The 27123-nt window shown below is 47.6% G+C and overlaps 2 protein-coding genes across 2 annotated transcripts in view; one reads left to right on the forward strand and one right to left on the reverse strand.

Annotated features, from left to right (window-relative positions):
- The window catches only part of GJA3 (gap junction protein alpha 3), a 654666-nt gene that overhangs the window by 441034 nt on the left and 186509 nt on the right, over positions 1-27123 (reverse strand). The window lies entirely within an intron of this gene.
- LOC146802009 (gap junction beta-2 protein-like) overlaps positions 1325-27123 on the forward strand; it is a 399391-nt gene continuing 373592 nt past the window's right edge. The window contains exon 1 of the mRNA XM_085621559.1: positions 1325-1644. The gene's annotated coding sequence lies outside the window, so the exon portion shown is untranslated. The remainder of the gene's footprint in view (positions 1645-27123) is intronic.

Below are 27123 nucleotides of genomic sequence, written 5' to 3' on the forward strand. Positions count from 1 at the left end.
TCATTTTTCTTCCATGTCGGCATTAACGGTGCGTGCGTCTAATTCTTTAGCATTATTGGGGCGCTACAACAGGCAGATGTGGGCCGACATTGCACCATACTTGGAGGCCCTGCCGGACGACTCGAAAGAGGAGGCAAAGAAAATTTTGTTAGAGGGCGAACGTTCGGCTTCAGAAATCATAGATTGTGCGATGGACATCGCCTCTACTGGTTTCCGCCAACTGGCTGGGGCTGCGGTCCTCCGACGCCAAGATTGGCTTAAGGCAACAGCATTCCGGCCGGAAATCCAGACGAAGATTCTAGACATGCCTTATGATGGTCAACTTCTTTTTGGCACTCATATTGATGAAGCCCTTCAAGGCATAAATAAGGATACAGGCATGGCCAGGGCTTTGGGTACCCTTCAATTTAAAAAACGCCCTTTTCGAGGCTCACGGGGTAGAGGACAATCTTCCACTAGAGGAAACTACCAACAATATCGGTCTTCCTATTCCTCCTCCAACCAGCAATATCGGCCACAATTTCAACAGCGCCAACAGCAGCAATCTCCATACAATAAGTCCTCCTTTCGCGGAAAGGGCGGACGACAGATGGATTCCGCCTGGCGTCAATGACTTTTCTCTACCGCCGGTCTCCATTTCCTCTCCGCCCTCCAAAGTAGGAGGAAAAATGTCCCACTTTTTACACAATCGGAAACAAATAACAACGGACCGTTGGGTTCTTCAACTGGTACAATTGGACACTCACTGGAGTTCGTTCAGACTCCTCCGCAGACCCCTCCGCAGACCCCTCCGCAGACCCCTCCGCAGACCCCTCCTTGACCTATGCTTCACAAGAATCTGCGCCTTTTACTCCTGGAAATCTCAATAATGATCCAGAAAGGTGCTATAGAGTGGGTTCCTCTTCGTCAGCGGGGGAAAGGTTTTTACTCCCGTTTTTTCTTGGTGCGCAAAAAGGAGAAGAAATGGAGACCAATCCTAGATTTGAGAAGTCTCAACAAGTTCTTAAAGAAACAGTCGTTTCGAATGGTCACCATTCGAGAAATACTGCAACTTCTCAATGCAAACAACTACATGTTTGCAGTTTAAGTCATAAAATATTTAAAATATCTAATTTATGTACTTTATCCACATGCAACCTGTTGATAAAACATTTTAATATTTTGATTTTGAAAACCACACTAAAATGGCACCTGGGTCAGTCATTGAATGTACTAGTCTGACCTAGTCCTATTTCTGTGTCACCTACAAATCATATGTTAAAAAGGGTGCAATGAAGTGTTCGCCATACCATGAAAAAGCGATTAGCGTTGGGGAGGCGTCACATTGCCTGAATAAACTTCAAAGCAGCACCCTGGGGGGGCCTGGAATTCTTTCCATTTAGATTGGAGAGTTGGCGTGGTGATACATAGGGCAGCCGGAACCCGTTCAGGACCGATGTGAAAGAAGCTCCGTGCTTCCGGGTTTTGTTTGTTTAATATATATATATGAATAAACAATCCTGCTTCCATAGAAGAAGGCACGTCTATGAGGCTGTTAGGGATACAACACTCTTTATTTTCTTAAGTCACCCTCGATCCCGAGACCAAAGAGACGCGTTTCGGCTTCGCAGAAACCTTTGTCAATCTGATGGGCACCATAACTATGTGAGTATATAGCCCTTCCAATTAAAGGCATGCATTGACATAGAAAGAATACTAAAGCGTTATTGAAATGCACAGATGTGAATCCATTAAAGTGTTTAAATGTAATTCATCCTTGAACCCAGACGACGTGGCTGGTACATCATCTAATTGTACAATATATACCTTATAAGTGCACAGTGCAGCTAATGAAATTACAGCCCAATGCTGAACCAGCCTACGTAATACGTCTTTTGAACTACATGGGCATATAAACGTGCGTGCATAAACAATTTGAATATAATCTGCCTAAATCGGAACTTCTCAAGCATTAATAGTGCTCCGCCAATCACTCAAAGTGTGTCGCCTGAATATAATAGGAAAATAGACACATAATGTATTGAATTAAGAACGTGCTGCTTAAAGTCCTCTTGTTGTTGAGACAAAACAGTCTCTGACCCCAAATATGAGATACGCTGGGAAAACGGGTCTATCGAAGTTCGACCTTCTACGAAAACAGCAGAAGCAATGTCCACTTAAGCCCAATTGAATTACCATCATACTCAGTTAAACCTCAAGAAGCAAAGGGCCAAAGTATTAGAACCGGCACCCCGGGGCCTAAATAAACACATTTCCGAATTTCCCTTATGTGTGGTAGCCACCAGGTGCATGCTTGAATCCCCACAGGACTACCTTTCCCACAATGCAACTTGGGTGAGCATATAAACAACAGTAGTTCATGAGCAAGTGAACTGTATCGAAGTTGATGTCATTAATCCAATTTGTCTGGGGAAAGAGACCGAAACATAAACAATAGACAGTAAAATAAAGTCTCTTGAAAGAAAAGGTCTCAATGTCAATGGTAATAGGCAGCACTGAATATAGATTCCACCAGGCACACTATATATATATAGTCAACTTCCATCAGCCAAAACTGAAAAACAGGCAGGCAATCCAGGTACTGTGTAAAAGAACAGCAGATTATAATGCACTGACGTGTTTCGGCTACAGCCTTTCTCAAAGTGCATGTGCCCCACCACCTCACGATATTACTTGTACAATCATGACCCTAAACATAGAGGAGATACTATTCCATATATCTTTCCCCGTGAAAACTACTTTAAAAACAATTTGGAATGAAGAATCATCATAATACACACATTTAAAAATAATTTTCATTTGGGACTAATCATGAGAGATCCAGTATTTAAATCTGCATTCAAGCAATTGAACCTGGTATGCTTCACATGAAAGAGATTCATTATGAGACTGGTCAAATGTCTTCCCAATGTTACGGGGAAGGAGTCAGATTCTTTTATATCCACTGTAGAGATATAAAATCTAGATTATATTTGATTCAACATTTGTATCTCAATTGTGGATCCCAATGGCAGTCTTCTATGTTACGTAGCAATTGTCATGCTAATACAATTTTGTCTATTAACTAAAGGGTTCTTGCAATACTTAGTGTGGTGTATGTAGAATCTTTACCCTATTGCAAACTTTTTCTACAGAGTGTAAAAACTTGTATTGACATAATGGACTCAAGTTGTCAACTGTCACCTGCACACGGATACTCTTCGATGCAAACATAGATAACGTCTTTAATACCTGAGCACACCTATGGTGCATTAGTAGTACAGGCTTTTTGTAAATGATTACACCCATTAGCTGAACCCCGGCTGTACAAATATAGGTAGAAAGGTAATATGGGAGTTGCATGCCACTTTGTAAACTAAAAACCAAACTAGCACACTCATTGGATGATGTAATTGATAATGTCATGAGTGATGTCATCAATGATGTGATTGGAGATGTCATCAGTGATGTCATACATGATGTCATGGAATATGACATGAGTGATGTCATATGTGAGATCATAAGCAGTGCTTTGCGGGAGCGCAAGTTATAGTTAGTGCTGCTAACTATAACTGGTGAATATTATATATATCTATCTATATCTATCTATCTGTGTGTATATATATATATATATAATATATAATATATATATGTATATATATATATATATATATATTTAGGACCCAGTTTCCATAGGACTTGGCTATAACTTTGGCGTCATTTGACCAATCTGCATGAAATTTTGCCAAAAAAGTGTCACAGTGGGTACTACTGGTATGCAAAGTTTGGTGGTGAGCCATGCAGTGGGGAACTAGAATTAGGGGTGCAAAATAAGGTTGCGTATTAATGTTAATTCCCATAGGAATCTTTAGCCACCTCTACAGCCTAATCCGCTAAACGAGCTTACACAAAATTTGGTTGGGAGGTAGATGTAGGTTCAAGGAAGTGCCTTTTGCTTATTTGGTGTAAATCTGTTCAGTAGTTTTTGAGAAAGGTAAGTTTACAATTATGGTGCTATCTCTGGCCATGGATATTTCGGAAGGTTTCTCAGTGAATCGCGGATGTACGCACCAACACTAATGCTATGATTGGCTGGACGCAACCTGAATAGAAAGATGCGGCCACCATTTTATCTATCGGGAATGGTTCCCGGGGCTGAAAATGTGTATGAAAGCCCAAATAAAGGGTCAGGGTGGAGATACTCTGACCCCATGGTTGAGAAATGGTGTTAGTGACACAAGTTATGTTTCCAAAATAGATGTTTTTAATCATGCGCGATATTCGCAATGACGCCGTGACTGTCAGCGCGACCCCCACGTATTATCATGGGGACATCGCAACTATCGACGTCATTGTGCATTGTTATAGACATATTGAGATATTGATAACTTTTTTATAGAGTTATTTATTTAGTGAGTTATCTATTGTGATGGTTGGAATTCATTATATAGTTATAATTTTTGAATGTGGTAGTGGCTATTGAAAACCTGCTTTTGCTTTCTGCTTTTGTGACGTAACCATGGGCGTCACTGTGATCGCCGTAGTCACAGTGAGAACGGAAATAGGTTTCAGATATGGTTGTTCTAGAAATACACTAGAAAAACATAAGTTTGAAGTGTACAGTAAAAATCCTCTGGTGTGTAAAATACTGTAATGTGTGTGCATGTATATGTTTTCACTTTATGGAAAAGGCACGATCGTCGCAATTAACGACGTCATCGCAACGTCCTGAATAACCGTGAAAATGGAAAATAGGTCTGAAAGATTGTTTATAAAGAAACTTAGTACAAAAATAACAGTTTAAACATGCTTTGAAAGAAGTATGTATATAGTAATATATGTAGGGCAATGTTCAGAATGGATTTTTTGACATTATTTTTGGATGTGTTGGTGGTCATTGAATGTCTGCTTTTGGTTTCCGTTTTTGCAACGTGTCTGCAGGGATTACGATGTCGTTGCAAAGATTGTTAAACACTAAAGGAAAAAAACCTTCAGAAAAAAACATCACAATATTTCGGCTTCTAGTTCTAGGGTGGCTCTCAGCTGCGGTCTGTGCAGGTTGCAGCGGTGGGGCAGAGGGGCCGGGTTTGGGGGGGGGGGGATTTCGAGGGACGATGCTGAAGGAAAATTAAATAATTAATTTTCCCTCAGCATCATCCCTTGAAATCCCCCCCATGCGGCCCCACCACCCCGCCGATGTTACCTACACAGACGCGGCTGGTGGCTCTGATAAGAGCCATTGTGTTGGTAGTGTGTATATGGCTGCTATACATAAGTCCGGATGCAGAGTTTCACGTTACTTAGAAACACCCTGTTGCCTTCATCTGTAAAGTACACACCATCATTTCTATAAATGCCATGCAGTCAAAGGGCAGATTGTTGTTATAGATACAGCCCAAGCGATGGTCTCTGAGGAATGCAGAAACAGTTTTATCAACTTGTTTCCTGCCTTTGTCAATCTGTGGACAGAATGATTTGACCACTTCCATTTCTGTCTTTGGCATATATTAGAGTACTCCAAGACAGTGTGAGGGAAAATTGACATCAGTTCTGCAAAGGTATCCTTCATTAGAATGTCTAGCCCTACCCCACTTAGTGTGCCTAGATAGTTTCCACCAGAGTGCACAATCATGAGGTGAGGAGCTCTGCAATCCACAATGGTTTTAACAAAATTCATTGTTAAAATAAAGTTAAACCAATATGTTATTAAACTGCTAGACTCAAACTTTATGTAAAATATGTCTATGTATGTGTTTTACACTTTGTCATTAGTATTTGCGACTACCGACGTCATTGCGATCTCCGGTGTCACCATGAACAAGGAAAATGCGTTTTTGATGTCATTTTTTCGACAAATGAATAAGTTAAATTATCCAGTATTAGGGTATCTTTCATAGATTCGCATGCCTGAATCATTCCCCGTTGTCGGGATGGGAGTCCCTGGTACATAAGATAAGTAATGTCTCACTGGACATATAGAGAGATAGGCCAAAGGCCTCACATTAGTAACATATCCAGGTCCTTTTGTAATGAGGACCAAACTCTAGAGAACAACCAATCAGCTATCACCACCCTCTGAACCTTCCTGGAAGGAGCTCTAGTCCCTCAGATTTTCTACCGCACGTCGTGCTAAGGGAGTCTCCACTGAGCTCTGCTCAGCTTTTCCTTGTTTTTGGAATTCAAGTGGTTTTGTTCTTTAGAATTACTTCTTCTGAGTGAAGTCTTCTCTGTCTTCATGTCAGACGCTCCTAAGAAAGGCCTTTTTAGGCCCTGTGCTTCCTGCAATAAGAAGAGTCTACATGTCGACTACCAGCATAAAGACTGCCTCTACTGTCTTTATCTGGACCATTCCTCCAAGGACTGTAAGGTATGTCGTACCTTTTCATCAAAGACTTTTAAAGACTGCGAGGGATGGCTTTTAATTTGGCTGCAAAGGCTTAAGCACAAAGAATACCCCTTGTCCTCTGAGGAGAGTGAGGGCTCAACAAAGTCTTCAAAAAACCTCACAGAAAAGGTCCACAGATGCTTCTCCAGGTCCTTCTTCGCAGCCCCCTCAAAAGAAGACGCAGAAAAAGTCTTCAGATACAAAACTTCAGACTTTACCAACCAAGGATCCTCCGCCAAGGATTTTACACACCTTTAAAATGCCTGCTTCAGCCCTGTCGACAACCACCTTGTCGACGGTGGCCTCGAAGCCGCCGAAATCACCTTCTGCAGCTGTGGGAGTAATCTCGTCGACGACGACAGTCTCTACACTCTTGGCGTCTTCAGCATCAAACTCGTCGACGACATCGATGTCATTGTCGATGGCTGTTATGCCATTGTCGTCGACGATCAAGATTAAAAAATCGTCGTCGACGTCCAAGACAGTGTCGACGCCACGCTCGACGATGAGCGCATCGACGAATACGTTGACGAGGAGTGTTCCATCGACGTCTCTCCCATCGTCGACGAAGGCTCCGTGGACGTGGGCTTCGTCGACATTACCATCGGTTGTGTCCGTTGGTGTTTCCTCATCGACGACGACTACACTGACGACGGCCTCGTCGACGACACCAAAGTCAAAAGTGGACAGTGCATATGTTCACCTCAAGATCACTAAACGCACGCTGACGCCTTCCCTTACCTCACCTAGCAGGGTCCAGCCATTGCCTCCGTCTCACCTTTTGGACGAGGAGGAGGATTCAGACGAGGACAGCATGTTCAGGACTGCAACAAGTCCCTCTGAACTTCATGTCAAGTACCAGGAGGATTCAGACTGACGAATAAGACACAGAAGATCAGGCATATTATCCAGACGACAGCTATCTGCGCCAACCACCCATGGTTTGTCTCCCTGCGTCTTTGGTTTCTGACCTCCAGTTTTTACTTTCCGACTACAAGCATAGATTCCCTACTTCTGCTTCGCCTTCTGCCCCAGTTCTCTCTCCGCCACCAAGGTTACAGGTTCCGCCTCCGCCTCCACAGTCTGTGCCTGTCACAATTCCAACTCCCCCTTCCACAGATAATGAGGAGGATGAACAACAGGAAGACGGAGAGGTTCATGATTCCCAATCAACTCATGATGAGTGGAACGACTACGTTATCCCTTTTCCAGCGTCTCCAGTGCCTCCTCAAGCAGATTCGCCTCCTGAGGATATTGGAGGTTTCCATAATGTTTTAGAAAGGGCTGCACAGCGTTTCCAAATTCCTATGCCTTCTCACCAGCAAGACTGTTTCCTTTACGACTTCAAGGAACTTTTTAAGACATCAGTGAGATCTGTGCCTATCATAGACTACATCTGGGATCAAGGCATTAAAGCCATGCAGAATCCTTCTATGGTTCCCCCAGTGTTGCCTCGTCTGGACAAGAAGTACAGAGCTCCAGACACCGCTCCAGCCTGTCTTACCGGACATCCCAAGCCTGATTCCGTCATCACTCAGGCAGCTCAGCGGAGATCTAAAAACCCTTCTGCTCCGCTTTCAGCCCCTCAGATAGGGTGGGCAGATGCCTAGACAATATTGGGAATCATTTTTCTTCCATGTCGGCATTAACGGTGCGTGCGTCTAATTCTTTAGCATTATTGGGGCGCTACAACAGGCAGATGTGGGCCGACATTGCACCATACTTGGAGGCCCTGCCGGACGACTCGAAAGAGGAGGCAAAGAAAATTTTGTTAGAGGGCGAACGTTCGGCTTCAGAAATCATAGATTGTGCGATGGACATCGCCTCTACTGGTTTCCGCCAACTGGCTGGGGCTGCGGTCCTCCGACGCCAAGATTGGCTTAAGGCAACAGCATTCCGGCCGGAAATCCAGACGAAGATTCTAGACATGCCTTATGATGGTCAACTTCTTTTTGGCACTCATATTGATGAAGCCCTTCAAGGCATAAATAAGGATACAGGCATGGCCAGGGCTTTGGGTACCCTTCAATTTAAAAAACGCCCTTTTCGAGGCTCACGGGGTAGAGGACAATCTTCCACTAGAGGAAACTACCAACAATATCGGTCTTCCTATTCCTCCTCCAACCAGCAATATCGGCCACAATTTCAACAGCGCCAACAGCAGCAATCTCCATACAATAAGTCCTCCTTTCGCGGAAAGGGCGGACGACAGATGGATTCCGCCTGGCGTCAATGACTTTTCTCTACCGCCGGTCTCCATTTCCTCTCCGCCCTCCAAAGTAGGAGGAAAAATGTCCCACTTTTTACACAATCGGAAACAAATAACAACGGACCGTTGGGTTCTTCAACTGGTACAATTGGACACTCACTGGAGTTCGTTCAGACTCCTCCGCAGACCCCTCCGCAGACCCCTCCGCAGACCCCTCCTTGACCTATGCTTCACAAGAATCTGCGCCTTTTACTCCTGGAAATCTCAATAATGATCCAGAAAGGTGCTATAGAGTGGGTTCCTCTTCGTCAGCGGGGGAAAGGTTTTTACTCCCGTTTTTTCTTGGTGCGCAAAAAGGAGAAGAAATGGAGACCAATCCTAGATTTGAGAAGTCTCAACAAGTTCTTAAAGAAACAGTCGTTTCGAATGGTCACCATTCGAGAAATACTGCAACTTCTCAATGCAAACAACTACATGGTATCTTTGGATCTTCAAGATGCCTACTTTCATATCCCTATCCACAGGAATCACAAAAAATGTCTGAGGTTAGCTGTGGCAGGCAGACATTACCAATTCCGAGTCCTGCCTTTTGGACTCAAGTCAGCTCCTCGCATTTTCACAAAATGCCTTTCTCCAGTGGCTGCATACATCAGGCAGCAACGTCACCAAGTTTTTCCCTATCTCGACGACTGGCTTGTCAAGGCACCTTCTCTAGGCGGCGCGAACAGATCTTCCAACGCCTGTCTACAGCTTTTCAGTCGCCTGGGGCTCACTCTCAATCCAAACAAATCCTTCCTACAACCTTCTCAACGGATAACTTTTCTGGGTGCTATTCTCGATACAAAGCAGAAGAAAGCTTTGCCGTCACAAGAGCGACAGTGCAAACTTCTTCACTTGGCGAACCGCATAAGATCCAGGAAGTTTCTCTCAGGGCCCTGTTCAAATCTCTTCTCGGGATGATGTCATCCTGTATTCTGCTGGTTCCCTACTGTCGCCTCCACATGCGTCCTCTCCAGGAATCACTCTCCACTCAGTGGATTCAAGCCGAAGGATCCTTCGACAATGTCGTTCAGGTGACCCCTCAGATGGTCACTGCTCTACAGTGGTGGACTCGTCCACGGAATCTTTCTCAAGGCCTGCCCTTCTTACTTCAAGCCTCTCCACACATAATCACAACGGATGCGTCCCTGGAGGGTTGAGGAACTTTCCTCCAGGAACTCCGGATCAGCGGAAAGTGGTCTCCTTCCGAACTGAAGCTTCACATAAACCTCCTTGAACTACGAATTGTTTATCTGGCCCTCCTGCCGTTCTTTCCCAGGATCAAAGGTTCTCTGGTGCTTGTCTGGACGGACAATACTACGACAATGCACTACCTAAACAAGCAGGGGGTTACTCGTTCACTGCCACTCTCTCACGAATCTCAACAGATCTGGAACTGGTTACTTCAACACAACATTTCCCTAAGAGTGGAATATGTTCCAGGAACAGTCAATGTGCTGGCCGATTCACTAAGCAGGCAACAAACAACATGTCACGAATGGGAGTTGAACCAGCAGACTCTCAACAGCATATTCTCTCAATCGGGCACACCTGTCTTGGATCTATTTGCCACCCAGCACAACGCCAAATGCCAAAACTTCACAAACTGGCATCCCCAACGGGGATCTCTAGGGAATGCATTTTCGATAGCATGGTTCAACGTCTTTGCTTACGCTTTTCCCCCGATTCCCCTGATTCCCAGGGTCCTCAAGAAGTTGAAGGCAGAACCCTGCACACTGATCCTGATTGCGCCAGTGTGGCCTCGCCAGCATTGGTTCATGGAGCTCCATCTTCTCTACCTGGAACCGCCAATTCCGTTGAAACCTTTTCCCTCTCTCCTCACAATGGACCGGTAGCAAGTCCGACATCCGGATCCAGCATCTCTCAAATTATCAGCTTGGCTCCTGAGTCCCGAGAGTTCCATGGCCTAGACATTCCTCCAGACTGCAGGACAGTTCTGGCTCGGGCTTGAGCCGACAGTACACACAAGACATATTCCTTGAAATGGAAAAGATTCTGCATCTGGTGTAAGTCTGCGAATGTACACCCTTTCACTTCTTCTCCAGAGCAAATATTGCCTTACCTTCTCCATCTGGTGACTTCAGGTCTTGCTCATGCCTCTATTAAAGTTCACCTGGCAGCGATATCCTGTTTCAGGAGATCTTCTACAGGCCCTTCACTTTGGTCAAATAGACTGATTAATCAATTTCTCAAGGGTCTGTTTAGGACTTTCCCTCCTGTGAAGTCTCCACCTCCAACTTGACGACTCAACATCGTTCTTGCTCAGCTTATGAAACACCCTTTTGAGCCGATACACAGAGCCGACCTCAAGTTTCTCTCTTGGAAGACAGCACTCCTTCTAGCCCTTACATCTGCAAGGCGAGTAAGCGAGCTTCATGCATTCTCAATTCAAGACCCTTTTCTTCAATTCAAACATGATAGGGTTATACTTCAGAATAATCCCTAGTTTGTACTTAAAGTCCCGTCGGACTTTCACCTTAATGAGCCTATAGTCTTACGAACCTTTTTTCCAAATCTTCAAACAGCAGCAGAAAGAGCTCTGCATTCACTGGATCTTAAGCGCTGCCTTAAATTCTTCCTTGATAGGACAAAGACGTTCCGCAAATCCAACCAACTCTTTGTGGCTTACAGTCTACCTAGGAAAGGTTTTCCACTTACTAAACAGAGTATTTCTCGGTGGATCTCTGGCGCTATTACTTTCTGTCACCAGCAAGCGGGCCAACCCTTGCACTCGACGGTTCATGCCCATTCCACTAGGGCGATTTCTACCTCCATGGCACTCTTTGCAGGTGTGCCTATCACAGACATTTGCAGAGCGGCAACATGGAAGACGCTGCATACATTTAACAAGCATTCCTGCTTGGATACGGAACTCATGAAGGATGCTGCAGTGGGACAGGTGGTGTTACGTCATCTATTTCACTAGAGGTGAGCCTTCTTTTCATCCCACCATCCTTTCTTTTTACACGCACATTTCTCCATTGTGTTCTCTACTGTTTTCCTTTTATTGCAATTTGTTAGTTTCTATTTTCACATTGATATGTTATTATCTGGTGAACTTGTACATTCTGTTCCATCCGTGTGCCTATCATTGCTTACTACTCTGATTCAGGCATGTGAATCTATGAAAGACACCCTATTACTGGATAAGAAATGCGTTACTTACCTGTAACTGCAGTTATCCAGTATTAGTATCTTTCATAGATTCACATGCAACCCACCCACCTCCCCTGGAAGGGCTCACCTAATTCTCTCAGTGATACATCTACTTAGCACTGTGCTTACGGAAATCTGAGGGACTAGAGCTCCTTCCAGGAAGGTTCCAGAGGGTGGTGATAGCTGATTGGTTGGTCTCTAGAGTTTGGTCCTCATTACAAAAGGACCTGGATATTTTACTAATGTGAGGTCTTTGGCCTAACTCTCTATATGTCTAGTGAGACATTACTTTTCTTATATACCGGGGACTCCCATCCCGACGACGGGGAATGATTCAGGCATGTGAATCTATGAAAGATACCAATACTGGATAACTGCAGTTACAGGTAAGTAACGCATTTCTTAATGTCTTACTAAACAGCTAGACTGAAACTTTTGGTTAAGTATGTCTATAAATGAGGAGGAGCCTAGCGCGCATCCAAGATGGTCGCGTGAGCACAGGGCTCCCCGGACCCTCGCTGCTCCTCGGAATTTATCCTGAGATTATCCTGATATAGTTTACGGAATCTGGAAGATGAAGGCTGGCTGAACACGGATCTCCTTTCAGAAATCGAATCGGACCTGGGAATCCTGATTTATCGTGGTCTTAACTTTTGGGACCCACCCGACGGCGGTGCCCGGTGCGAGGGCGAACTGTGGAGCCGGGGCGTAATTGAACAACAGCGGCTACAGCGCTGTGCCAGGGACCGCTCCATCACTTTCGGTTTCACTTTTGGACTTTAAAGGGGCTGGACGGCGGAATCGCTTGGTGTGGCTGGGTGTTTCCTAGGCCTCTGCGTGAGGCCTTTGTCTCCGCCTGCTACTAGTGTGCCCATTGCCTTGGGTCCCCTCACACCGCTATATTCCGGACTCTGGTAAGGCACCCGTCTGCGGTGCCGGTGCCCATTCGACCCTTGATCGACGGTCCCCTTCGGTGAGCGTGGCCCAAATGGGGGGCAAGGGGGGCCCCGAGGGGCGTAAGACTAAAGCTTCCCTCCGCGGGGGGGCGGTCCAGGCGAACAACATGGACCGCTACACTCATGGCAGAGGGTCCCCTGGAGCTGCCGGCGCCCCCCCAGACGCTGCCGGTGGTGGCACGTCCGTCTCTCCGGAGCTGTCCCTGCAGGACATCATGGGCGCCATTGATGGCATCAGGGAGACCATCGCCACGCAGTACGAGGCCTTGGCCCGTAAAATCGACACGGTGGCAATCGATGTCACATTAATTCGGGCGGATCTCTCTAAAACCAACGAGAGGGTTCAAGCGCTCGATGTGCGGACTTCCACCCTTGGTGCGGATGTATTGGACCTGCAGACCACTCTTGGCGACATCAAGATGGCCAACGATCAGATGGCCCGGCGGCTGGAGGACTTCGAGGAACGAGCCCGACGCAATAACATCCGTGTCATAGGCGTACCGGAGTCCTCCGACAACCGCCCGGTTGACCTCCTGGTTGAGGAACTCATCCTCCAACAGCTGGCCCCCGCTGGCCTAAGTAAGTTCTTTGCCGTGGAGCGGGCCCATCGAGTTCCGGGCGGTCGACCGCGGCCAGGGGCCCCCCCGAGGCCTATTGTAGCCAAACTTTTCCACTATAGAGACCGAGATGCGATTCTGCAGGCCTCACGGGTCCACGGCCCGGTTCGTCATGAGAACTCGTCAATTAACTTTTATCCGGACTTCACCCAACTTGTCCAGAAACAGCGGATGGGTTTCCAGGGAGTGAAGCGTCGTCTCCGTGACCTGGGCCTTAAGTACTCTATGCTTTATCCCGCAAAACTTCGAGTGGAACACGAGGGTCGGACTGCCTTTTTTGACTCTCCCGCGACTGTGAGTGACTGGCTGGACTCGCTGCCGGACAGGGGTAACCGGCCTGGGCCCTCTGCCGGTACCGAAGGTGACGGGTCCCCTTTGGAGTGACTTTTGGTCCTTGACTTTGCCATTTTGCACTGTTCGGCTGGGTTTTACTTCCTTTGTTCATTTTGTCTTACTATGACCTGTGTGGGGGGCGGGCGGGGACGGGTCCCTTTCCTCCTCCGGGGTCTTTTCGTAGAATGGGGTTAGTAGGGCGACAGGCACACTGCAAGTTGGGGGGGTTTTTTGGACCGCAGGGGTGCAGGGTGGGGGGAGTTGGATTTGGGGGGGGGTTGGGGGGTGGGGGGAGTTGTTTTGATGTGTGTTTTTTGTTTTCAGGGCGAGGTATTGACTTTTGTCCAGTTTCCGGGGCTGTGCTACTGGCTGGGGGACCTTTGATCTACTGGAGGGGATGGGGGGGGACGGGTTGAGGTTGATGTCATGGAACGTCAATGGGTTGGGTGACCGTATCAAGCGGGGTGTTGTGCTGCAGTATTTGCGTCGTCTGGCTCCTGATGTGGTGTTTTTACAGGAGACGCATCTGGTTGGTAATGTTTGTCATGCAATGAATAGGGGGGGATACCGCCTCGTGGCTCATTCTGGTTTCACCACAGGTTCTAGAGGGGTGGGCATTCTCCTGCGATCCTCACTTCCGTTGGAGATCACCAGGGTAGTCTCGGATGATAGAGGGCGCTATGTGGGTCTGACTGGGAGGTGGGAGGGGCAGTCCCTTTCCTTGGTCTCAGTTTACGTCCCCCCGGGCCTCCAGAACTCCACCTTTTCGGACTTGGGTCGAATGCTGCTGGAACTTCCCGACAGTCTTTTGCTTATGGGCGGGGACTTCAATTCGGTGCTTTCGGGTGACCTGGATCGTCACCCGCCCAGGGCCCTCCCCGCTGCCCAGGCATGGCTCGGCGGACTATTGGAGACCTTCGGTCTGGTAGATAGTTGGAGATTGATGCATCCGACACAATGTCAGTACACCTTTCACTCTGGGGCGCATGGGAGTCTTTCCAGATTAGACTATTTCCTTATGCCCGCGGCCCAGACTGCTCGAATTCGAGAGGTTAGGCACCTGGCGCGGGGTATCTCTGATCATTCCCCGCTGTGGCTGCTCTTTGACACCGGGTCGCGGTCTGTAGGGCGGATCGCTCCCATTAACCCTTGGTACCTGCGAGACCCTACGACTCGCGACAGCTTGGTCAAGTCGATTGACCAATACTTCCTTGAAAACGAGGGGTCGGTGTCGTCCGCAATGTCCCTGTGGGAAGCCTTTAAAACCGTGCTCCGCGGACACGCCCTCGCCCAGATAGTGGTGGCTAAGAAGATCAAGAGTGAGGCAGTGGTGAAGCTGGAGACTGACATCTCGGGGCTGGAGTCGGCCTTGGAGGCGGGTGTCACTCCGGACGGGCTCCATGCCCTCAGCTTGAAGCAGTTTGAATACAGGTCTCTTGTTACTGATGCTGCCAAGACTATGTATAGGGAGCAGCAGGGTAGATTGTATGACGCCGGGGACAAGGCGGGTAAATTGATTGCTTGGCTGGACAAGAAGGAGAGAGTGAATCGTGTGGTCCCGGAGCTTCGGGCCTCGGATGGAGCGTGTGTGACTGAGCCTGGTGAGATTGTGGAGTGTTTCGCTGACCACCTCCGGGCCGTGTACTCCCCGGTGACGGATAGGGATGAGGAAGATTCTCGCCTTCTGCTGCGGGATATTGCTTTGCCCGGCCTGTCCGTCGAGGACCGTGAACAGCTGGACACCCCCTTGTCTGTTGACGAGATTGCCACTGCGATTCGGTCCCTTCGCTCTGGCAAGGCTATGGGTCCCAACGGCCTGCCTATTGAGTTGTATAAGTTGCGCCCGGATAAAATCGCGCCTTTCCTCCGTCGTATGTTCCAGGAGTCCCTCGAGACGGGTTCCCTTCCCGCCGACCAGCGTCTGGCTACCATAGTCGTGATCCCCAAGGAAGGTAAGCCACGAGACCGCTGTGCCTCCTACAGGCCTATTTCTCTATTAAACGCCGAGCCTAAGATACTGGCTAAAGTCCTCGCCAATCGTTTGCTGAGCGTTATCTGTGATCTGATCCATCCTGATCAATGCGGCTTCATCCCTCATCGTAACACCGCTCTTAACCTGCGGCGGCTCCACGGCGCCCTCGCTAGGGCAGAGTACCTCTCCGAACCAGCCGTACTGGTTTCTTTGGATGCCACGATGGCCTTTGATACCATCGAGTGGCCATTCCTCTGGGCTGTCTTGACCAAACTCGGCTTTGGGGAGGGATTTCTTGGCTGGGTGAAGCTTCTTTACACTGGACCAATGGCTCAGGTGGTTGTCAATGGGCGGGTCTCTCGGCCTTTCGCTCTCGGTAGGGGTACGAGGCAGGGGTGCCCGTTGTCCCCTCTGCTCTTTGCTCTCGCCTTGGAACCGCTCGCTGCCTGGCTCCGCTGGGAGCCCTCGATTAGAGGGATCCGGTGGGCCCCGGGCTTCGAAGATCGGGTCTCGTTGTACGCGGATGATATTCTTTTGTATCTCACCTCGCCGCAACAGTCGCTTAATGTTCTCTTTGATGTTCTTACTTCCTTTGGGAGAAACTCGGGTTTGACGATTAACTGGTCTAAATCCTGTGTCTATCCTATCTCTGGTGGCCCTCCCCTCTTGCCGCCTCGGCTTCCGATCCAACTATCTCTGTCCGGCTTTAAATACCTGGGGGTGTACGTCTCGTTGGACCCGGCCGTTCGCTATGAGCAGAACCTCCTGCTTCCGCTTCGGCGTTTGAGGGAGGATACGGCTCGGTGGTGTAAGCTGCCCTTGTCCCCGCTTGGTCGCGCAGCGCTGTTTAAAATGATGTCCCTTCCCAGATTCCTTTATGCACTACAAAACTCCTTCGACGTTATTCCGGTGGCCTACTTTCGCGAGGTGGAGAGCCTGCAGAGGAGACTGGTATGGGATGGGCGGGCGCGCATCGCTCTGGCAAAGCTTACTCTCCCCTGGTACGACGGGGGCATTGCGCTTCCCGACATTAGAAGGTACTATTGGGCCTCACAGCTATCGGCCATTAACCATGCCACGTATGCGCCTGGCTTGAATCCGGCGTATGAGATGGATAAATTCCTGCTTCCCGGCGGTAACTATAATAGGGCGCTTTACTCCCGCTCGGCTGGAAGGACCCTTACGGGCCCTACTAAGATTGCGGTAAGGATCTGGAAGGCAGCTAATGTAGCCATGGGCTGGAGTGAGCGCTTAACATGTGCCACTCCTTTATTTGCCTCCGACCGACTGGGAAGCCTCTGGAAAACGAAAGGCTTTGAGCGTTGGGACACGATCGGTATTAGCAGAGTGGGAGACCTATGGATTAAGGGCGCGGTTAAAACCTTCGCGGCGCTCCAGAGTGAATACGAGCTTACTGAAAGGGAGTTCTTCCGCTACGCCCAGGTTCGGCACGCCCTGTTATCGGTCTTTGGGGTAGGGACCAAGGTCCCGGCTTCTTCGCCCCTCGAGGACCGCATACTCGATGGTCACGTGCCTGACAGCACTATCTCTCTAATTTATAAAAAACTTATTAATAATCGGGCTGACCTCTTGGTGCGTCTTCGGGAGGCATGGACGGGAGATGGGGTGGAGCTGGACGACGAGGACTGGCAGTCCGCACTGTCGTCCCCTAAGGAGGTGGCCATCCCGGCCCGTCTCCGTCTGGTCCAGCTTAAGATTCTCCACCGGGTGTACGTGACGGGTCCCCGTTTGGTTTCGATGGGATTTTCTGAAGACGGGCTCTGTAAGCGGGGCTGTGGGCTTAGTGCCACCTTTCTCCACATCCTTTGGGAGTGCCGCGAGGTGGCGGAATACTGGCGCCGGGTGCATGTGGTAATGGGACAAGTCACCGGGGTCGCCCTGTTGCCGGAGGTGCGTCGCTGTGTTCTGAATGTGTGGGAGCCCAATGATTATAACGCGGCCCAGGCTCGGTGGGCGGCCCTGGGGAACATGATTGCCAAGAGAGATATAGCGCAGCTTTGGGGTTCCCAGCGGCCGCCCACTGTGTCTGTATGGAAGGAGAACATGGACTGGTGCATGTTCAGGGAGAAGACTGTGTATGTGGCTCGTGGTAAACCGGGGGCATGGGGTAGAATCTGGGGGCAATGGAATCAGTATCGGGAAATATCTGTGCTCCCCCCCTGGTGGACACTTCCGAGGTTGCCTTGTCCCCCTGACCCTTGATGGTTCCTTGCGTATTTGGAATATCCGAGTGTAGACCTGGCTCTCCCGTGACCCCCCCTGACCTCTTAGTCCTCCTTTCCCTTGACCGCCATCTGGTGGTCGGATGTAGGGTCCCCCTGCTGTAGTCTGACGCCCACTTCATGTCACTACGCCTCGCCTTTTGTTTTTAGTTGTTATTTATGGTAAACGTATGTATCCTGATTCCCTTAGGAGTATCCGAAGCTTCTGTAACGGGCTGGGGACCTTGGGTCGGTTGATGACTTTAACACTGTGTGAGCCTTTTTGATTCTAGCGGCCGGCCCTGGTGGTTGTAGGCCCATGCTTGTATCCTTTTTTCTGTTTAATAAAAACCTTTTAAAAAAAAAAAAAAAGTATGTCTATAAATGTGTTTTACTCTTTGTCAAAAACATGCGGTATTTGCTGTGTTTTCTTGGCAATTGCACTCATAGAATCATACACGCACTACCTCTGCAATCATACAATCACAAGGCACTACTCATGCTTATGTACTTACCAAGACATTACGCACTTGATGGATCGATATTAACTTTATTCCAGTTTGATGAACCATAAAAGTGCACAGTGTCAAGAACTTTTTTGAATACATTAACCAATCCAATCACATTTCATGCCAGTGAACATATATTAATCGATCTCCAACATAGTACAGCATTTTGTAAAATGCAGCTCTATAACTAGTCAGACCCAGGGAGACAAAAACCTCAAAGTGAGAACCCTTGCGTGTGGGCTCCTAAGGGTTCGTCCTATGACCTGGGTTATATATATTGGGCCCGATTCACAGAACTGACTTAAGACAAAATCCTAAACTTACTACTTTTGGTATTCACAGAAGTTAGGATTTTGTCTTAAGTTTGTCTTAAGACAAACTTAAGACAGACTTAAGACAGACTTAAGACAAACTTAAGACAGACTTAAGACAGACTTAAGACAGACTTAAGACAGACTTAAGACAGGATTTTGTCTTAAGTTTGTCTTAAGTCTGTCTTAAGTCTGTCTTAAGTTTGTCTTAAGTCTGTCTTAAGTCTGTCTTAAGTCTGTCTTAAGTGTGTCTTAAGTCTGTCTTAAGTCTGTCTTAAGTCTGTCTTAAGTTTGTCTTAAGACAAACTTAAGACAAAATCCTAACTTCTGTGAATACCAAAAGTAGTAAGTTTAGGATTTTGTCTTAAGTTAGTTCTGTGACTCGGCCCCATTATTTCCAAATGAGGGCAGCTCAGGTACACACTCACTCATAGACCCATACAGACACTCATACACCCAGTCACCAATTTAATTTTAAAAAACCTTAGAAATTCACTGAAAAACCAGAGCTTACGGAGACGTTGTAGTTAGGCTATACTCGTACAAAACCAAAGAAATTCAGCAGTTATAGTTAACTAAGCTAACTCTAACTCGCGCCCTGCAATGCATTGCTTATGACCTCACATGTTACATCACTCATTACATGGTCAATGACATCACTGATGACATCTCAAATGAATTCACTGATGATATCACGGATTCCCAAAATCCCCAGGCATTTTCTATGGAATATATTTAGACAGCGCTATTGCAAAAACTCCTGAACAGAATTACACCAAATTTGACAGGCACATCGCAAAACAAGCCCAGCAATATATTTGGTAATGTAGGCCATGAAAGCGGGAGCACCGGAACTGTCTATCGCTTTATTGGCCAGACATAAAGCTTTAAAAAGTACCTTTTACTTAACTGGAAGCCAGGGCAACACACACCTGGCTTTGGTGATGTGCTTGAATTTTCGAATTCAAAGAACTAGCCCTATTGCTATGGTGTAGATCAGTGAAGCCTGAGCAAAAATTGTTCAAGCAAGCCCAAATAGCCATTGACATAGTAAATCCTGAAAAGGATGGATGATGCAGCTGCTATTGCCCGAAACTCAGTTGGGATGACTGCCGGTTGCAGTGGTCCCAGTGCTCCCCCACCGCCATGGTTAAAATAGGACGGTTTGAAAACCGCTACTTCCGCACCCCCGCAAGTCTGGCGGTCCGTGGACCTCCAGACTTGTTTTACGGCCCAAAGAATTTTTCTCAGGAAGATGCAGACACTATAGCATTAATTTGTGTCCGCAAGGACAAGTCTTTGTTAATTTTAAGGCCTACATTTTTTTTACCACATTGGCCGGGTTAGGTGGAGGCTCCAGATTTACAGACCAGAGCCTTCATTTCATAAAGAGTCAGGGCAGCACATTCAAATTTCATTTATATTTCAAATTTCTGCTTTGTCTGCATTCAATTTTAACATGTTTTACTCATCCAGGTTCGGATAGCAACAAGGGAGAGACTTGTTAAGCAACAATTGCTGAATCTCTTCAGAATGACGGTCGAAGTGAAACAGAAGCTGAGAGTCATCAGGGTATGCCACACAGTCCAGGCCAAAGGAATAAATAAGAAGAATCATAGGTTAATTATAAATGTTAACCAAAATTGGAGAGAATGGACTCCACATTCCACCTAAGTTACATTAGATCTGAAAGGCGTCATTGATAACGTGTAACTTTTACTTGTCCAGTAGATTATTTTGTTCTAAGTACTTTAAAAACCACTTAGCAAGATATTATCCCCTCTGTTTGTTAGATCAAAGGGATGAGAGATATAGGCTTGCAATTAGACATAAAAAACTGTTTTGTGATGGATACATCTAACCGCAGATTCCTCACTGTGTGAATTTCCTAGATGCCAGATTGCATTTGACAACTTGTGCAATTGGTCCAGCACACTGCTCCAGTGCTGTCAGGTGGCGCCATCAATCTATGTTGTGGCTCCAGTCTGTCTCAGACATGACGACATAGAGCCACATAAAGGCACCACAACCTGAGTGCTAATGTCACTTTCTCTTTTTGCATATACAAAGATAAACATTTGGAACTCCGCTCCTACCAATTTTGGTTTTTTACCAAATTTGAAAATACTTAATCTTTGGCAGAGTGCAGGTATGTCACCCCCCTGAAGACAACAGGTTTCAATTCATGCAAAATGTCTAAAAAGCAGATATTGGTGCTCAACTCACATGGCATCTGCTTATTGTGCCATGGCACCAAGCATAACCCTAAGTCATGTGACAGGTGTTGTTTGATGCACCTGAAGACAGTGACACAGTGGCCAAGCTTGACATCACATAACACAAGAAGCGAGGTCAGCCTTGGCTGAAATCCCCCTCATTAGGTGAGTCTAAAGTTAAGTAGAAAGAACAGCTGAAAGACAATTTGAGGAAGAAACACAAGCAGTGTGATTGATCCTTGGGGAGATTACATTGTTGACAGGTGCAGCACCTGACTCTATCCTCGCTGTATGACTCCAGTCCATTGGTAAACTTTGATGCTATATGCCCAGAAGTCCCATGCTGCAGATATTTAAGTTAATTTAATATATAAGCAGCCCCCTCGCAGCGCCTTGAAACCCTTACTGTGAGTAGTTGCGCTCTATAAATCCTTGATTGATTAATTGAAGTTCATCACATCTCTATCTGGCGCCACTACTGGCCCCATGAACCTGTCAGAACCTCCAGCTGGACTTCCACCAGTTGAACCTCCCCCAGTGGCAAAAGACCCCAGACAAAGGCAGTCTGCTTCAACGGTGCTGGGAAGGACCGCCACCATTATGCCACAGTCCCTTTCTTCTGCCCTTGCAGCAGTGCAGGCTATGATTCCAGTGGCATGAGCTCCCGATCTGCCCACTGGCCCCTGACTAGGATCCAGTACTATTTTCAGCTACTGTCTGAACCATTCAGTGTTGAGGTACAAAATTACCTTAGCAAATACTGGATACACAGAAGGATGTCCTTCAGTCCCTCTGTTTCAGCAACAGTACTTCTGGAGGATGGAGCACATATTTTGGGTTGGATTTGGATGTTGCTCACAACCTACAACATGTGCTTGATGAGGGTGATGTAAGAAGGCAGATAATTTACTTTTAACCCATATAGATCCTGGCCTGTATCTGGATGTGCAAAGCCTTGCCAGCGTCCACCCTCTTTTAACCTTATGGCCTCCTATGGTGAAAGTGCCTAATCTACAGAAGTGATTTTTAGTGCAGAGGAAGTCCTGGAATTACCACTCCAGACAGAAGAAATTTAGGCTGACATCCTCATGGACATTTTGCAACCTAGGCCATCCACCTCTGAGACCTATTACCATTCAATGATGCCCTGGCTGAATCAGTCCTGGATGCTTGATGAAAACCATTTTCAGATGCAGCCAAGAGTTGGTCCGATTTGAGACATCACAGACTAGTGCCAGATGATCCAGGTGATTCAAACCTTTTGATGCAACATCCAGCCCCAGAAAGCCTTATTTTACAGCTCTCCACGACCAAAGTAACCCAAACTACTTGCCCACTGGACAAAGAGTCAAACAGATTCAATGCTGTGGGTAAGAACGTTTTTTCTTCTGCCAGTTTTGATTCATGCACCTTAAGTTTGTCTGCTCGGTCGTTTCATGCAAACACTTTGGGAAACAGGATGCGGGCATTTGCTAGCTTTTCCAAAGCGCGTGCACAATGCCTTTGCTCAGTCAGTGCATGATGATCAAAATGTATTCTACGTTCCGGCCTGGACACTACTATGGGTTATTTTGCCCATGGTATGAGTACGAGCATTGTTCTAAGACAGCGTGTCTGAATGTCTTTCACTATATTCTAAGGAGATTTTAAGGCTTCCATAAAAGACATGCCATTTGATGGAGCTAAGCTCTTTGTTGAGAAGGCTGATTTACAAGACAGCAAGACCTCTCATTGGGGATACTTATGCTTGTTCTCCTGTTTCATCAACAATGTTGGAATCTCCTTCAACAATGTTAGAAGCTTAGAGGATGCTGGAGGGGTCTCATGTAGCAATAGCGACAAAGCTCTCAGCCTCCACATCAAGCCACACAAACTTTTTGTCATGCCTGAGGTAGAGGAGATTCTAAGGGACGAGGCCATCAACAGCAACAACACTCTTTATCCTCCTGTTCCTCGGACACCACAGCCAATCCTAGTAGTTTGCCATTCAAACTCATGTTGAGATTAATACACAGCAGACTCCTACATTGCCTGCCTTACTGAAATTCCCTCAAATTGAACTAATGTGTCTTTCAAATTATCTAAGTTAGTTATGCCCTTCCATTCCTGGGTGCACTTTCCACATTCCTCCATTTTCCTCTCAGGCGGCGACAGATTACACCATAGTTCTGTCAATGGAAATGATGATGATGCTCACTGAAGGCTTGATAGAACTGGCACTGGAGGCAAAGAGAGGACTGGGGTGCTACTCCTAATACTTTCTGGTCTCAAAGAAGGGTGGGGGAAATAAAACCAATTCTAGACTCTTGAACTCCTTCCTCAAAATGGAGAAGTTCAAAATGAAGGCAGCTACTGAGGTTCAGCAGGCATAGAAACCCGAGGACTGGATAGTTTCTCTTGACTTGCAGGATGCGTTCTTTCATGTGTTTTATAGCAGTCCAACAGAAAGCTTCTTTGTGGTAGAGTCAGACCAATACCAAGATACCGTACTGTCCTTCTGTCTTATGTGGGCTCCTTGGGTCTTTACAACTGTCATGTCTATTGTTGAAGTTCATCTCCGCATTTTGGGAGTGCACATGATCACATACCTTGACAATTGGCTGCTGAAGGTAGGCTAGCAGTAGCTAGTCTAGGACAACATAAAGGCAGCAGTGCCATGAATGTCCACCTTGGAGTTTTTCATCAAAGAGCCCAGCTTCCATCCCCAGTCTGCACAGAGTATTCCCTCTCTCAGGCGCAGTCTGGATACTGCCACTCTGAAGGCCTACCTGCCCACACATTGAGTCCGGAACATTCAGACTATTATACTGATGTTTTGGACAAGAACTTTGGTTCCAGCCTTGAAGGTTCTGGTACTGCTTGGGCTTCTTTCAGACAGAATACACATCTCCCTTAAGGCATCTCAAGACTTTAAATGGTGGATGACGATGCAAATCTGATATGCATCATCATTTTCCTTGTCCTATCTTGAGCTTACTGCAATAAGAGATGGGTCATTGCAGGCCTCAGGTGGAGCAGTGTCACCACATAAATCTTCTGGGACTGAGAGCCATCTAACTGGCCTTAAAGGCCTTCTTACCTTCCATCAAGGACAGGGTGACCCAGGTGATGATGGACAATATATCCACCAGGTGGTACTACAACAAGCAAACACCATAAGATGATGGACGGAGCGCTGCAACTTTTCAAATACTCGCCCCCAGTCACTATTAGATCTTGGTTGATTCCATCATCGTTCTTTTGCTCACTTCGCCACACCAGTTTAGACCCAGCCATATGCAAATCAGTCTTGACCATGTTCCTCACAGGAACAGTCCAGTCCAAACACCCAAGCCAGGTCTTCTCTGGACCGAAAACAAGCATCCTGGGACCGGTTTTAGGGTAACAACCCTCATCAGCCAGGCTAGCTTGAATCCAGTGGCAAAGTGAGCAAGGAACCCACATCTGGGCACACCTTGACAACTTAGGGCGAAAAAGCAAACACTATAAGATGATGGACGGAGGGCTGAAACTTTTCAGACACTCAACCCCAGTATTGTGTTTGTTGGTTTGACCTAAGACGTGCCCAGATGTGATGTGGTGGGCTCCACCTGCCAGCACTCCGAGCTGAATGACCACCACATACAGATCAGTCAATGGGCGATCAGAACGACTCTGAGAACAACATGCATCCTTTGCCCTCCTGCCTAAAAACCTCCCTGGCCCCACGGACAGATTCGGACCTGTTCCGTAGTCCAATACTTAGTCCGGCCTCATACCCGGAGCACGCCTCCTGAAATGAGCACTGCAGACCTCCGATGTCCGCTGGGTTGCAACTGACCCCTTGACTTGCTGCCTTGATTGGACTCTAAACCAACTCGACAACGGCAGCTGACATTAAAATATCCGGACCCTACATTGGCTCACACCAACCCATATTGTAGACTCGTCAAATAACTTATGTTGACATTCTTGTTCCGTTTTTCTTTGGTGACAGACGCTTCTGGGGTAGAAGTATGGAGATGAATGGGAATTGGGGTGGTGGTTTTAATTATGCATATTTGTTGTCTCTTTACGATACTTTCCTTCCCTTAGGTACAGGCGCATTCAGTATTCTCTCCGGCAACCGCGATCAAGTAGCTCTAGGCATCCTTGGAGCTTCCGGAGATCCGCCACATCAACATGCTTGTACCCTGTGGCCCCTCATCTGCCTGCCTCCGGCATGTACTTGTGACAGATGCTTCTGGGGTAGAAGTATGGAGAGGAATGGGAGTTGGGGGGGTGGTTTTAATTATGCATATTTGTTGTCTCTTTACGATACTTTCCTTCCCTTAGGTACAGGCGCATTCAGTATTCTCCCTGGCAACTGCGATCAAGTAGCTCTAGGCATCCTTGGAGCCTCCCTGAGACCCGCCACATCAACATGCTTGTACCCCGTGGCCCCTCATCCGCCTGCTTCCGGCATGTACTTGACCCCACTTACCACATTCAAAGTGCTATCATGGAATGTTAACGGTCTTCTAGACTAGATCAACAGCTCCGCGGTCTTCGCATTTATCTATCGGCACTCAGCAGAAGTCCTCCTCTAACAGGGAACCCACATGCAAGGCAAGCGCTGCCCCTTTCTGTCCAGCAAAGGCTACGCTAGGTCTTCCAAATGGGGTTCACACGAGGAGCAAGGGAGGACGCCATTCTCCTGCCCAGTTCATTCACCCTGGTATTTGTCTCGAATTTCCCATGACCCTGATACCACTTGAGGGATGGGTGATCGTTCTTTTGTCCATTTATGGCCACCCTAGGAGGCTGCCTGAAAGCCTTGTCGTCACTTCTCGCCCGCCTCCCTCAGTGCCTCACAGTGCTGGGTGGCGACTTTAACGCTGTTCCTAGACCGGTACTCGCTTGCACCGGGCCCACTGCTTCCAAAGGCCCCAGGACCAAACTCATGGCACCCAACACTCCAGCAATACACACACACCTTGGCTTCGCATCACACACACTCATGTATCGACCTGGTTCTGCTTCCATCCCCTGACTGCCAATACCTGAGCCATATTGACATATTGCCCAGAGGGGTCTCAGACCATTCCCCCGGGCTCCAAGGCCCCACAACACTGCGACCCATGTGGCGCATTAACACCTGGTATTTCCAGGACCCGACCTAGGTCCATGCACTGAGAGACAAGCTCCAATCCTACTTCCTCCACAACTTCGGTTCAGTGGCCCGAGACAAGGGAACATGAGCGTTTTTCCCTTATTACGCAGCTAGAAGGCCAAGCCACCCACCCGGAAGGGCGCCTTCTCTCTGATCAGGAGAAAGCCACTTCTCGCCAGCTGCATCTCGTCTGGGAAGACATATGCCTTTAATCTCTAGAAGCAGACAAACTCCTCTGGTGCGCAATGTCTACGGCTGGGGTGACAAGAATGGGAAAATGCTGTACTGGTTGGCCTCTAATCAGCAGGCCACTAGAATAGTCCCAATGATCAGAGACGAAAAGGGATAGATGCATCAGGCTCTACCAGACATTGCCTGGACCTTTGCCCGTTACTATGAGGAACTGTATTCCGTGCCGAGTAACAGAGTCCGGGAAGCCGGTGACTGCCTCCTAGGCGCGATTGACCTACCACCCCTGTCCTGGGGAGAGTCACAACTCCTGGATGACCCCATCACGATGGAGGAGGTCGTAGTGGCTCTCTCTGGGCTACACCCCGGGAAGACTCCAGGCTCTGATGGGTTCCCCATGGAGTACCTGCTGAAAAACTGAGACTTACTGCTCCCCCACCTCCTCGCCCTTTTTAAAGAGGCGTGTCGCCTTTGCTCCTTCCCCAAGGACTTGGACTCTGCCACCATATTAGGGATCCCCAGAACACCGCCCCCCTCACCCTCATGCGCGCATTACCGCCCCATCTCCCTACTCAATTGCAAAGTTAACATTTTTGTCACCATTCTAGCAAATAGGCTGAGAAGGATGCTACCAACGCTCGTCCACCCGGACCAGTGCGACTTCATGCCGGGGAGAATCTCAGGACACTGTATTCGACAGCTCCATGTGGCCCTAGCCCACATCACTCCTTACCACACAACCCAGTCTTACTCCTCATCGATTTCGAAAAGGCGTTTGATACAGTGGACTGGAATTACCTTCTCAAGGTGCTGGTTGGTGCCGGTCTCAGCCCACGTTCTGCAGTATGGTTGATTTGCTCTACTTCAATCCCTCGGCC

The sequence above is a fragment of the Triturus cristatus genome, chromosome 8, assembly GCF_964204655.1.
Source record: "Triturus cristatus chromosome 8, aTriCri1.1, whole genome shotgun sequence".
In the NCBI taxonomy this organism is placed as follows: domain Eukaryota; kingdom Metazoa; phylum Chordata; class Amphibia; order Caudata; family Salamandridae; genus Triturus; species Triturus cristatus.